This window comes from Prionailurus viverrinus, chromosome B4, assembly GCF_022837055.1.
Source record: "Prionailurus viverrinus isolate Anna chromosome B4, UM_Priviv_1.0, whole genome shotgun sequence".
Taxonomy (NCBI): Eukaryota; Metazoa; Chordata; class Mammalia; order Carnivora; family Felidae; genus Prionailurus; species Prionailurus viverrinus.
The window spans coordinates 57853915-57868697 of record NC_062567.1 but is presented as its reverse complement, the minus strand read 5'-3'; the positions used below and the strand labels follow the sequence as shown (position 1 = coordinate 57868697).

At 40.7% G+C, this 14783-nt stretch overlaps 1 protein-coding gene across 11 annotated transcripts in view; it reads right to left on the bottom strand.

Moving 5' to 3' along the window:
* PPFIBP1 (PPFIA binding protein 1) overlaps window positions 1-14783 on the bottom strand; it is a 175851-nt gene that overhangs the window by 84536 nt on the left and 76532 nt on the right. The window lies entirely within an intron of this gene.

Genomic DNA, 14783 nt, shown 5'->3' with positions numbered 1-14783 from the left:
TGGATTTTCAGCCTCCGAACTGTGAGAGAATAGACTTCTGTTGTTTAAGCCATGGGTGAGAGGACCCAGGATCACAAAGGCACAGGACACAGTGCAAGAAGGCAGAGCTCAGAGAGTAAGCTGGCCTGAAAAATCCAGCTATAGCTCAACAGAGAAGGATGAATCTTCTAGGCAACAATGTGCTGGCCTTTTCAGTGTCCACAGTCAACAACTGCCTTTATGACCCAGTAATGAACATGACAAACTAATTCGATTAGATATAGTGTATTTGCAATTTCAATATCATAAGCATTTACAGAGCAATTATTTGCTCCCAGATTCAAATTCTATTCCTACTGAAAGACCTCTTGCAGAGACCTCTTTCAGAAAATGTCCATAAGTGTTTGAAATGACAAAGTACAGCACATATGTGGTTGTTTTCCATACTTTCCTTTACTGCCCCTCCTACCCCAATACTTGGGCACTTTCATAAATCCGAAAAAAGACCAAAAAATAAATAAATATCCAACACAGAGCTTTAAAAAAAGAAACAAAAGTGCCCTCAAATCAAAGTCAAAATTATCATGATAATATTTATTCAGTGCTTGTTCAGAGAGAGATTTATGCTCAAATCCTGGCAGAGGACATGTGGAGATATAACAGGTACATCAAAGCAATCTAGGATTGATGAATAGTTTTGTACCAACAATGAAAGTGCTTAATAAAATGTTCAATAAATTTTTATAAGATGACTCATGACTAGCAAGAATCAGGTCCCCTCCCATTTCTTCTCCTGCCAGGTCCCAAATACTTCAAGTCATTTTCACAAGCGCAAACATGTCACATGAAAGAATGTTGTGCCTCCCTGGCTAACAGAGAAAGACATTCTAGATTGTAAATCACTCCTGATCTTCAACGATGAGACACAGCTAGGAGCAATCAGCACAGATGTAACCATGCTGGCTTGGGAAGACACATACGTGTTAACCCCACCATGCAAAGAACAATTTCTATAGCTTCACGGTAAAAGCCTTTTCGTATTTACAATCATTACTAAATCACTAGGCTTTCAGGAATCTCCAGAAGTTGCCCAGTATTCCACTTCTAAATAAGACAAACAGACCAATTTTAATTTGGAGGCAAACCAACTGACATCTTGAGTCAGGGTCACCATTCTGGCTGTGCAGGTTGGGTCCTGCACAGGGTGCCCTGCCCTAGCGAGTGAAGGCTGAAATCCAGTCTGTTCCAGCTCAGGGGCTGTATCTGCCTGCAGGGCCACCATTTTCTAATTGCACAAAAGCTTTCTCAGGACTAGGGCCACATACACCTTCTTCTCCGTAGATACTCTATACTCTCCAATCACCTCAGCAAAGGGCAATGCTTTTAAACATGTTTAGTTCAGGAAGTGAAAAAGACAGTAGGGCTGGAATTTAAAGAACAAAGAGGGCGTGGCTCAAAATAAGCTGGAGATGTTGACAGGGACCATTCTGAGAATTTAAAGATTAACCTAGGGGTGCCTAGGTGGCTCAGTCGGTTGAGCAGTTGTGCGTCCGACTCTTGATTTTGGCTCAGGTCATGATCTCAGGGCTCGTGGGATCGAGTCCTGTACTGATGGTACGGAGCCTGCTTGGGATTTTCTCTTCCACTATCTCTGCCCCTCCTCCACTCACGCTCTCTCTCAAAATAAACATTAAAAAATAATAAAGATTATACTAAATACAGAGGGTTGTCATTGAAGGGTCTTAAGGGACCTGTTGTGGTTTGTGTTTCTAAAAAGTTCTCTCTGGCTCCCATGTAGACAATGAATCAGAAGGGAAAGAGAGAAGATGTGGAATGCAGGTGAGAGTTGGTGGACAAAGTGATGGCTATGGAGTGGACAAGATGCACTAGGAAATGGAATCACCAGGACTTTGTGAATGATTAGATGCAGGGCTGAAAGTGTGAGAAAGAAGGAATCATGTCCAGGAGGATTCCCAAACTGTGCCACAAAAAAACCGGGCAGACAATGCTGCTGTTCATAAAGAACACTGGAAGAGGAGGAAGTTTGAGTGATCAAGCTCATGAGTTCAGTGTTAGAGTCAAGACTTCCATCAAACAGTGAGTTACTATGCCTTCTAGTAAATGTTGATACTAAAAGAGGATATACCATACTTACTTTTTTTTTTTTAATAAAATCTGAGAAACAGAATTTTAATCAGTTTTAGAAGCACTCTGGCCATACTTGGACTATGATTATAGTTATCAAATTATTCTCCATGACCACATTCCTGTCCCCACCTCTGGACCAGTTGCTCTGAGAGTAAATAAATCTCAGAAGAAAAGGGAGAAAAGACAGCCCATCTAATAGGACACTCTGACTCAAAACACTCTGACCACCATCCCATCCTCCATCTTGCCCCCAAAATGTGTTCCAAGCCTCATCTAGGGGTTTCTGATAGATTAAGTTACCAAATTCATTAAGAGCAGTGAATCTCAGAGCATGGTCCCCAGAGGAAGCAGCATGAGCAGAACCTGGGAGCTTGTTAGAAATTGAAATTCTCAGGCCCCACCCCCAGACTGATTCAGAAATTCTGAGGGTGAGACTCAGCACTCAGTGCTTTGACAAGTCCTCAGGGTGCTTCTAATGCATACCCAAGTTTAAGAACCAGTGACAACAATCAATTACATTTCCTTCACAACTGCTTCCTAATGTCCATAATCCTTTTTTCCCATTAAAATTTCCTTAGAACTCCAAAAGTACAGTCTACGTCTAAGTAAAGCTCCTTCCCCAGGTGATGCTATCCCTCATCTGACTCCCACGCTATCTTCTTCAAGGTACGCAAACACCCAGTTTCATCTCCACTAATCTAAATCTTGGCCTTATCATTGAGTCAATGGTTAGTGGCACTGCCCTCCTGCTCAGAGTTCCTTCTCTTCACACTGGCTGCACCACCCGGAATTCTGCCTCATATTGCAAGCTATAGCACGTTCCCAACAGGTATCTGCCTTTCATTTCGATTCGTACATGTCTAATATGCAGAAGAAACCTAGTAAAAGCCTAAGTGGTTATTCTAGACCAGTGTTTCTCAAGGTGGAGTCTACTGGAAGTACATGTTAAGCATGCAGATAATAAACCCCATCTCTAGTCTTTTAAACTAGAAATTTCTGGGGTCAGGGCTATGCATTTTTGATGCACACTGAAGTTTGATCTCTCCTGCTTGTAGATGAACTGCTATCTTGATAACCACAGATTTAAATTAACTGCTTCTTGAGCACAGGACACTGAACAAAGATGAATCGAAATGAGGAGAGCTTATTTGGTTACTGACCTGTGGTCCACTTCGTAAATGTATTCTTCAGATTGTAAAGTTTCGGAGCAACAATATCACACTCTGTGCTCTATGTATGCTGTGGAATTATTTCCTATCGGTATGTCCTCCCCAGCCTACACTTACAGAATTTGCTTTCCAGACCTAATGAATTTTCTCTTTATCTTTTTGGCCCAGATACCTGAGCTTTACTGCCATTTAGAAGCTATTTCTCTTAGACTTACTCATTTGTAAATTGTGAAATGTTTACATTAGCTCCAGCAAAATTTAAACAGTAAATTTTAGGTGCAAAAAGAAAACAGCAAAATAGCTGCCAAGCAGCAAATGAAATTATTTATAACTACTGACACACTGTCACACAGCCAAAAATATTTTCTGGCTTTAGTTATGAAAGTTAAACGTACTCCTCCACAACACATTGCCCCACAACCTCCCCCTATCAGAAGGGTACATGAGCTCCACCCCAACCCCCACACACACCCTAAAAAGGCCTGCACACAGATCCACAGTCAAAAAATAGTTACTACAAAGCATGTTATATAATGGAAGCAAAAGGGAGTCCAGAGACACATAGTTTTTAAAACCACCAAGCAGCTATGAAACAGAAGGGAAACCAACAAGCTCTTTCCTAGAATTAGCATTGGGTCTTTCTCAAAACAATTTGTGCTCATCTTTATTTTGTCAAACACATGCAAATCTGTTTTTAAAAATCGCAGCACTATCTAATTAAATTTTCACCACTCTTTTCTAAACTAAACTTTGCCATGGAAAAACAGGCACACATCTGAAATCTATGAGAAGAGTACATGCCTTGGGGTGGTTCTAGTGTATGTGTGTGACTTTTATTTTTTAAAAATTGCCAAATTCTAGGGGCGCCTGGGTGGCTCACTCAGTTAAGCCTCCAACCCTTGATTCCAGCTGAGGTCATGATCTCGGTTGGTGAATTCAAGCCCCATGTAAAGCTCCACAATGTGTGGGACCTGCTTGAGATTCTCCTTCTCTCCCTCTCTCTCTGCCCCACTTGCCCTCTCTCTCAAAATAAATAAATAAACTTTAAAAAAAATTGCCCAATTCTATTTCTGAGATTCATTTTAAAAGAATAATTTTAATAGATGTTCATAAAAGGAAACTGTATTAGCTCATTCTGGCTGACAGGAAAAAAATTTTTTTTAGTTGAGGTATAATTCATATACAGTAAAAGTCACCCTTTTTAAATATACAATTTGATGATTTTTGACAGATGTACACACTTGCGTAACCACCACCAAAACAACGCTCAACTGTGTTGCCCATTAGAGCTGCCATATGTGGGTCCTGAGCCCTTGAAATGTGGCTAATCCAACATCAGAGGTAGCGTAAGTGTAAAATACACACCAGACTTCAAAGACTTGGGGAAAAAATGCAAAAGATCTTATTAATATATGGTGAAATTATAATACTTTGCATATAGTGAGTTACGTATTAATATAATAAAATCAATTTTACCTGTTTCATTTTTCCTTTAGCGTGCGTATTAGAAAATTAAAAGTTACTGGCTTGCATTTGTTGCTTAAAGTTCATTTTTATTGCCCAGTGCTTTAGAGATCATTTCTACCCCCAAAGAGCTCCCTCTTATCCCTTTGCAGCAAACATCATTCCTCCACTCCCAGCTCCTGGCAACTGCTGATCTAATCTCTAACCCTAAAATTTTTCTTTTGGTAGTCTTTAAAAAATATTTCCTCTTTTTTGTCTTCTAATTTTCCATTATCATCTTGTGTTGTTTTAAAAATAGTTATTTTTGGGGCGCCTGGGTGGCTCAGTCGGTTAAGCGTCCGACTTCGGCTCAGGTCATGATCTCACGGTCCGTGAATTCGAGCCCCGTGTCGGGCTCTGTGCTGACAGCTCAGAGCCTGGAGCCTGCTTCCGATTCTGTGTCTCCCTCTCTCTGACCCTCCCCCGTTCATGCTCTGTCTCTGTCTCAAAAATAAAATAAACATTAAAAAAAAATAGTTATTTTTAACTTTAAAAGATCTGGAAGTGCCTTGCCTGATAATTTTCTACAGTTATCACTAACTGATGTCATTTTCATTAACCAGTTCTAATGCTGGTAGGCCACCACAACAAGTACATTCTGGGTAACTCTCTTCCAAAGGAGCCGTGCACAAGTGGCTGATAATTGAATAGAGACCATTGTGCAAACACACAACAGCTCTATTCAAAGATGCTGTAGGAGACCTGAGCCAGAGGTGGAGAACCTCCTGTAGCTTAATTTTATTTAGCTTTAGGGAAGTGGAGAGAAAGCTTCATCTGTGCTAAGAAAAGGTTGGACAAAAATGTAAAAAGCACTTACAGGTAGGAGGGGGAGCAAGGAGAAGAAGCTTTGGCCCCCTGGCAGTGTCTGCTGATGGGAACTCTGTGATGGCTGATGATAATTGCCAGAGAGATGCAGAGACAGCCAACCCGCATCTCTCCCTAGCCCCCATCCTAGGCTCACCTATAACAGGTATTCAGATTTTCGGCTTCTATTCACATTTACTCTTTATTCCTTCTCCAGATACTGCATACCATCTTTCTGATCTTCCAGAATCTGAGAATAGTATTGGCCACCTCCTGTCCATATTTTCTCTCATTGGGTTAGTTTGGGACCTGCATGCTAATCTTTCCACCTCTGGACTCTTGGGTTCCTTACGGATAACCAACCTTGAACACATCTCCTGAGATTTCTATACCTCATTCACACCTCCACCTCCTTCCTTTGCAATGCCCTAGAGAACTAAAACAAAAGCTTTGCATTTTGAGCATTTTACTGCTAGAGTTTTTAAGTTAAGGTAGTAAAATGCCAACTAGGCTCTGGGATTTCTTGTTTCCTCTGAGATAACTAAAAGCACCTCAGGAGTCTACATTCCCGCCCCCCAATCCTCCACCCCAAAGATTTCTTGTGGAAAATTCTCTCCACCAAAAGGACCCAAGTGAGAATCATAGCAAAGGAAGAACCGGTGGCCTCAAACAGTTTGTATCCATGCCATCTAAATATACAGCATGGATGGCATTCATTTCACCTGATCTCCGCTTAGTCCCAAAAAGAGCTCTTCCAAGCATTTCCACCCCAACTGGAGAACGTACTAGAAATGGAAAAGTCTCCAGTATGGTTCCCAAGTGAGACACTGAGAAAGGATGATAACTCTGGTGGTTCCTTATGACTGCCGCATCCTGGAGGGGCTCACAGAACAGGCACCAAGCTAGTGCACATAGATACTACCTGAGAACCACATAGATTTGCCTGTCTCTTGTGGAAGCTCCAGCGCAGGGGCAGGAAGTGGTCAGATAACCAAATACAAGTATAATTATTAAGTGCACATGGTTTTGATACACAAACAGTTGGACACGAGTCTATGTTTGAAACCTTATAATAAAATAAAAACATTTTCTCCAGAGGGGGGCAGTACCAACGAAAGAGGAACAAGCTTCAGTTTTCTTTAATTCTGGAATGAAAATAAACCATTTGCCATACACATTCCACATATATAATCTCTAATAAATACCAAAACTCTGCAAGAAAAGCATCATTATCTCTATTTTGTAGAGGAAGCAGAGCCAAGTTAAAAATGGACTTGCTATTGCTAGAAGTGGCCTGGAATTTGACAGGCACTCAATTGGTAGGCACACAACTGTTAAATTAAAAAAACAAAAAAATTTTTTGAACAGTACAGCAAGTATTTTAACAGCTAGGAGAGGACTATAGTTTCCCCATATTTGGTGTTGCGTGAGGCATTGCCAATCTCGGCCTCAAGTAGGCATAAGCCTTGACATTAGGAAATAAGACAAGAAAAGCTATCTGCCTATATGTTTGGCAACTGGATAATTTGCATTTAGTTCTCACTTAAGAGATAAAGAAGCAACCATCTCCATCATGCAACAGTCTGGCCATAGGCCCTTGGGGAATTAAAACCAGTCCAAAATAAGGTTAACATCAGCAGTATCTACAGGAAGGGCTGTTATGAGGACTGAATGACACAGTCTATACACAGGCTGTTACAGTGCCTGACGTTTTTCAAAATACTTCAACACAGGCAGTTGTGATACAAAGGGGATTACTTTTTTTTTTTTTTTTTTTTTTTTTTTACCTATACTCTGGGGCAGTTAGCTCTCAAATGACTAATCAAAAGCTCACGTAAACAGAAAATCAAGTCAATTATCTGCTCCACCAGAGGGTCGTTGTTTAATATAATGGCTGCCACAAATGATTTTTCATAGATCAAACAGTATTCATGATGGGCTGTAAGATTGTACAGATATATTCTGTTTACACTTAAGTGGGAATGAGAATCTATCCAACCCAGTTGTCTACACCTTTTTAAAATGGTGCCCTTCGCTGAAGACTCTCACTAGTCCTGTTTCTAGACGTTTTGGAAGAAATACGGTCACCTGATCCTGACAAGAAAGCCAAATCCTGATGCTAGAATATTGTCCCATCTGCCTCTAGTGAAACTTTTTGTTTAGAGTGCTACCCAAATGCACAAAAAGCCACAGCATAGGGACCTTCTAGAGCAGCTCTGTCTCACAGAATTTCTCTGCGATGACGGGAATGTTTAGTTTGTCCGGTGATAAGCTAGCCACTAGTTATGGGCAGTCACTAGGCACTTGAAATTTGGCTAGTATGACTGAAGAACCAAACTACTAATTCAATTTTAATTGCCACATGTGGCTAGTAGCTACTCTTTTGGATGGCACAGTTCTGGAGCTTACAAAAGAAGGCTGTGTGATGTTTGTGTGCCTGTGTATTAAAAATGCTTTATATGGGGGTGCCTGGGTGGCTCAGCTGGTTAAGCTCTGACTTCGCTCAGGTCATGATCTCACAGTTTGGGAGTCTGAATCTTGCATCGGGCTCTGTGCTGACAGCTTGGAGCCTGGAGCCTGCTTGAGTTCTGTGTCTCCCTCTCTCTGCCCCTCCCCCACTCTCTCGCTGTCAAAAATAAACATTAAGTAAAACATTTTTTAAATGCTTATAGGTGGAAGACCTATAGCGCTCATCTACTGCCACTGTCCACTAGGCATATCAACCCACAATATATAATCAGCTGAGGCTAAGTTCCCAGCAGCCTAGCTCTAGAGGGCCTCTGGACTCTGAAGGCAGATCTGGGTGGTCTGAACTGCACAAAAAGTTAAGATGGGGACAAAACTACACAACTCAGAAAACAGTCATGAAAATTCAGTGACCGAGCATGTGAAAGCACCCAGCAGAGTGTGCGGCATCTACAGAGGCTTGAGAACATTTAACTTGGCTTTACACAGAAACACCATTCTCCTTTAGTAAGGTGCATGAGCGTTGGTAAGGTTTTGTCTGTTTGTGAATAAACATACAAGTAGAGCATAGGAAACTGTATGTACCTGTCCTCTCCCCATCCCCAAAAATAAACACTAAATACTTCACCTAAGAATTTGGTTTGGAAGAAGGATGCCCCTGTGACAAGAATTCCTATAAAACAAGCTATGGGAATAAGGAGACTTCCTGTTTTCTTTTCTTTTTTTTTTTTAACGTTTTATTTATTTTTGAGACAGAGAGAGACAGAGCATGAACGGGGGAGGGGCAGAGAGAGAGGGAGACACAGAATCGGAAACAGGCTCCAGGCTCTGAGCCATCAGCCCAGAGCCCGACGCGGGACTCGAACTCACGGACCGCGAGATCGTGACCTGAGCTGAGGTCGGCCGCTTAACCGACTGAGCCACCAGGCACCCCAAGACTTCCTGTTTTCTAAAGAACAACTCTTGTAATCTACTTACACTGGGTTTTTTTCTTCCGCCTCCCAACTTGTGTGTGTGTGTGTGTGTGTGTGTGTGTGTGTGTGTGGTAAAATACACATAACATAAAATTTACCATCTCACCCATTTTTTAGTGTACACTTCTGTGGTATTAAGTAAATTCAAATTTACCTTGGTTTTTGTCTCCAAAAATAAAACATATTAAATATGTAAAAAGATGGTATTAAAACATGCATAAGGTAAATAAACATCAAATTCAAGAAAGTGATCAGGGGAGAAATGGGGTAGAAGGGAGAACTAGAAAGGGGTTTAAGTTTTATCTAGAATGTTTTATTTCTCTTCAAAAAAAAACCCAAATATGGCAAAATGTTAAGACTTGACTGAACTGATAAGTATATAGGTGTTTCTTACATGATTTACTAGACTTTTACATATTCTTTCAAAACTTTTTATTTTGACCATATAATAGGCTTACAGAGATGTTGCAAACACAGTATCCATACATTACCCCAACCCACTCCCTCTAATATCAACATCTTGTTCAACCAGCACAATGATCAGACCAGGAGATTAACCTTGATATAATACAATACTATTTAACTAAACTAAAGAAGATATTGAAATCACTTTACTTTTTCCATTGATGTCCTTTTCCTATTCTACAACAGCAGTGTGCACTAGTAGTTATTTCTCCTTAGTGTTCTGTAGTCTTTGACAGTTTTTCAGTCTTTCCTGGTCTTTTATGGCCTTCACACTTGTCAGCTATTTTGATGAATGTCTCACAATTGGGGTTTGTCTGATACTGTCTCATTAGTAGGCTGAGACCATGCATTATGGGCAAGACTATCACAGAAGTGATGCGATGCTGTGTCCCTGTGTATTATATTAGCCTGTGATAACTTTTCATATTGTTAAAATATTTCATAATTTCAAAAGATAAAAAATATGCAGCTATATTAGTTTCTCCAGAGAAACAGGACCACTAATAAATATGTGTGTGTGTATATGTGTGTACACGAACACATACACACACACAGATTTATTATAAGGAACTGGCTCATGCATTTATGGAGACTGAGAAGTTCCAAGATGTGCCATCTGAAAGCCAGAGAGCCAGTGGTTTAGTTCCAGTCCAAGGTCAGAGGCCTGAGAACCAGGGAAGATGACAGTATAAGTTCCAGTCTGAGTCCAAAGGCAGGGTAAGACCAAAGTTCCAGTTCAAAGACAGGCAGAGAGAGCAAATTCTCCCTTACTTAGTTTTTTGTTCTCTTCAGGCCTTTAAAAGATTTGCTGGGGTGCCTGGGTGGCTCAGTCGGTTAAGTATTCTGACTCCTGATTTCAGCTCAGGTCATGATCTTATGGTATGTGGGTTCGAGCCCCACGTCAGGCTCTATGCTGACAGCACAGGGCCTGCTTGAGATTGTCTTTTTCTCTCTGCCCCTCGCCCTATGTGTGTGTGTATGTGTGCACTCTCTCTCAAAATAAATAAACTGTAAATAGGTATGCAGATAGGTAGATAGGTAGATAAACAAAAGACTGGTTGATGGCTACCCACACTGGAGAGGGTAATTTGCCAAATATTAATCTCCTCTAGAAATGTTGGGAAAATAAGTGAAGTTATGCACCATAAAATGGCCTACGGGACTAATATAAACTCTAGTTTCTAGCTTAGAGACCCCTCTTCCAGGTTCTTCTTCCCACCCTGCTTGCTGTGTACACAAAATTACTACTAATGCAGAATGCGGAAGTAACAGACTATAAATTGTCCCCCATACTTGTGCTCAGGGCTCAGATATTTGGAGAAACGGTCTCCTCTAAGCCCGCCGGTGTTAAATAAATCTCCGATCCACCAAGATCTCTGAGTGCCGCTTGGTTTTTCTGCCAGCGTTCCAGCCTGGTTCCTGTGTTCCTTCACAAACACACCCAGAAAAATACTTAATCAAATATCAGCATACCCTACTGTGGTTCAGTCAAGACAACACACAAAATTAACCCTAATAGTAGCTTAACTTCTAAATTAGAAACCTCCTACTGTGTATATCTAGGTTCCAAATCCTATCAAGCCAAATGGATTTCAGGAAGTGCTCCAATTTTTAAAGTTACCATTATCACTAGCTTCAGGCCTAAAGCATTGTAAATTCATGACATACTATCATTTTTAAAAATCTCAGGGGGTTTTATCATGGATGATTTTACTTAGGAGAAAAGGCAACGATTAGCCAGCTTACACTACCTAGATTAACTGTGATTCAACAGAAGCAAGACCAGCAAGTCAAATTAAGGCCTTAAAGAAATTAACACAAGTTAAATGAGAACCAATATCTCCTGATCTCTTACTAGAGGTGAAAGCTAGGTTATCATTTAGAATTGACTACACTGCCCATCATAACATCCTAAACATGTTATGATATGCCATTGCTTCTTCTATGTATCATGCTTTAAAAAATATATCTGGAAGAATTATATATATCAAGCTATTAACAGTGACTGCCCTTTTTTCTGGCGCAAGAGAGAAGGTGAGTTTCAGAGACTTTCACTGAGTTGTATATTAAAATGAAATACATATATATGTATATGCACACGTGGTTGACCCTTGAACAACATGGGTTTGAACCTCACAGGTCTACTTACACATGGTTTTTTTTTTTTTTTTTTCAATACAATACAATATCTATTATGGCTGTTAGTATTTGAGCTTTGAGGAATCAAAAGTTATACTGAGGGGTACCTGGGTGGCTCAGTCGGTTAAGCGTCCAACTTTGGCTCAGGTTATGATCTCGCAGTTTGTGAGTTCGAGCCCCGCGTCGGGCTCTGTGCTGACAGCTCAGAGCCTGGAACCTGCTTCAGATTCTGTGTCTCCTCCTCTCTTTGCCCTTCCCATGCTCATGCTCTCTCAATAATAAATAAACATTAAAAAAATTGTTTTTTAAAGTTATACTGAGATTTCCAACTGTGTTCAGGGAACGGGAGGGGGGGGTGTTGGCAACCTAACTCCTGTATTGTTCAAGTGTCAACGGTACATATGTACATACGTACGTGTGTGTGTGTGTGTGTATGTGTGTGTGTATCAAGAGAGAAAAATGGTACAAATAAATTTTCAAGTTTTCTCTGAGGCTTCCCGCATTTGAAACTCTTTTACCTTCAGGATCACTCTAAATTTTGGTGGTTTAGGCAGGGAAATACTTTTTTCCACCTAAATGTTTATATACATTTCAAAGTGTTCCATTTCCATGGGTAATGGTACCATGTTCAGCTATTCCCTTACCTTCACTCCAACTTCACGTAAAGAAAGCTCCTCACAAATTCTTTCCTAGGTTCCCAGTGCTCCGAGAGGCAATCACAAGTTTTTATAAAAAGCTAGAGCACAGGGATCCAGGTCTCATTATGCCAAAGAGGAAGTGAATACTTAATTTAAATCTTCTAGCCCACCCCAAATGTGGATGCCATTGTTTGGGGCCAGTCCCACGTACCACACACACCTCTTGCATATCTTTTAGAACACACTGCCCCACTCAGAATAGTTTCTTTCAAAGAAACAAGACATGGGTTTGCTTTGGGGCTGGATCAACTCTCCTAAGAATCTTCCAGGGAGGAGAGAGGCGGTCATCCCCTTAAGAGACAAGAATATGTAGAGGGTAAGAGTATTGGCTTTAGAGCCAGACTGTGTACGTTTAAATTAGGGTTCTAGGGTTTACGATCTTGGAACGTGTAGCAAGTTATGTAATTGCTGATGCCTTGGTTCCTTCATCTGTAAAATGGAGCAAATAATGGCACTTAACTGATTGGGCTGCTGTGAGAGTTAAATACTTGTAAAGTGCTTAGAACAGGACCTACCATGTAGTAGAAACTCATTAAATGCTAGAGAGTCTGCAGGTTCTGATTCCACCCCACTCCCCAGGGTTTAATCTAGGTCCTCAACCACTCATCAGAATTGCGGCCATTTGCCAGCTGTTGGGTAAGAATATACAGTTTCTCCCCAACTCCAACTCCTGAAACAAAGTTGCCTAAAACAATCCTTTTTAACAGAACCTAAAATTTAAGTCAGTACAACAGTGAAAAACTTGAGTCACAGCAAGCTTTAAATGTAATCTTGTTAAATGGAAACAAAGACAGAAAAATATTTGGAAAAGATCCTAAGCAACTGATAGATTCCAATGAGTTGAGGTTCTTTTAAGTCGACCTGTGTTTCTTGGCTTTTTTCCTGTGCGTGCACGTGTGTTTAAATCCATGACTCTTTTTTTGACAAGTATAAAAACCTTATGGTTTTTTAAAATGCTATTTAAAACTTGAAATTTTTTAAAAAATGGACCAAAAGCAAATCTAATCAGTGTTAATTTAAGAATATACTTGTTCAGGGGCGCCTGGGTGGCTGAGTCCATTGAGCGTCTGACTTTGGCTCAGGTCATGATCTCACAGTTCAAGGGTTTGAGCCCTGCACTGGGCTTTGTACTGACAGCTCAGAGCCTGGAGCCTGCTCGGATTCTGTGTGTCTCCCTCTCCTTGCCCTTTCCCCCACTCACGCGCTGTTTCTCTCTCCCTCTCTCTCAAAAATAAACAAACATTAAAAAAAAAAAAAAAAAAAAAAAGAACATACTTGTTCAGTGGTGCTTGGGTGGCTCAGTCAGTTAAGTGTCCGACTTCGGTTCACATCATGATCTCACAGCTCGTGGGTTCGAGCCCTGCATCGGGCTCAACTCAGAGCCTGGCGCCTGCTTCACATTCTGTGTCTCCCTCTTTCTCTGCCCCTCCCACACTTGTGCTCTCTTTCAAAAATAAACAAACTTGGAAAAAAAAAAAAAAGAATATACTTGTTCAAAGTACACATGTGCTTTACCTCTAGGAAACTCTGAGTAGGTACCCTATTCCCTTCCTGAAAATCACTGAATGGACCTGAAAGCAGTATCGTATGGCCTCCTAGTTTAGATCAGACTGGGGTTGCTATAACTCATTTGCCAAGATGATTTTGCTCATAGAAAATTTTTTTTGGTTTAGTCCATGCAACCAAGAGCCTTTAATCCTACATGATGCACGTCTGTCCTCCAAATTGCACATTTGGTAACAATGAAAGATTTACTACTTCTAACTATGAATTACCCACACTGAGAACACTATATAGCAGTGAGGGCAAAGTGACCAGACTCGATCACTGTGGAGCTATGATCTGATCAATTCTCAAACAACTTCATGATGCCATTGGAAAGGGAAGAGTTCACAATAGTGGTTAAGGGAAGAGCAGCCTGGGAGATGAGAGGGCTTGGTCAACAGAAAGGATGCTGCTTCCAATTCCAGAAGGACCAGGATACCCATGTTACTGGAGGCAGTTAACAGAACTGGACAAAGATCCAGCTAACAGACGGGCATTAAAAAATATAGACTTAATCTTACAATAAGGCAAACACCTAGCTGGGAAACTCAAAGAAGAAAATGGAGGTCCTCAGCATTGCATTCCTACAAATTTCTCTATATGTACTTTCACTTTCCTCCTTGTAATCTCATGGGATAACAATGAGGGTGTAACAACCTACCCCTGTGCCCAAGCCATGAATCCCATCTTTACTCTCTCCAAAAGTAGCAGCCAATCTCTTTTATTTTAAAAGTCTCCCCCTGTATTTATTCCTTATCCCTTTTTTATTTGGGAAGTGGGGGCAGAAACTAACCTGACTCTGCTTCCTCCTTTCTACTTTCTCAGACTTAAAAAAAAAAATTTTTTTTTAATGTTTATTTTTGAGAGAGAGAGAGAAAGAGATCGTATGAGCA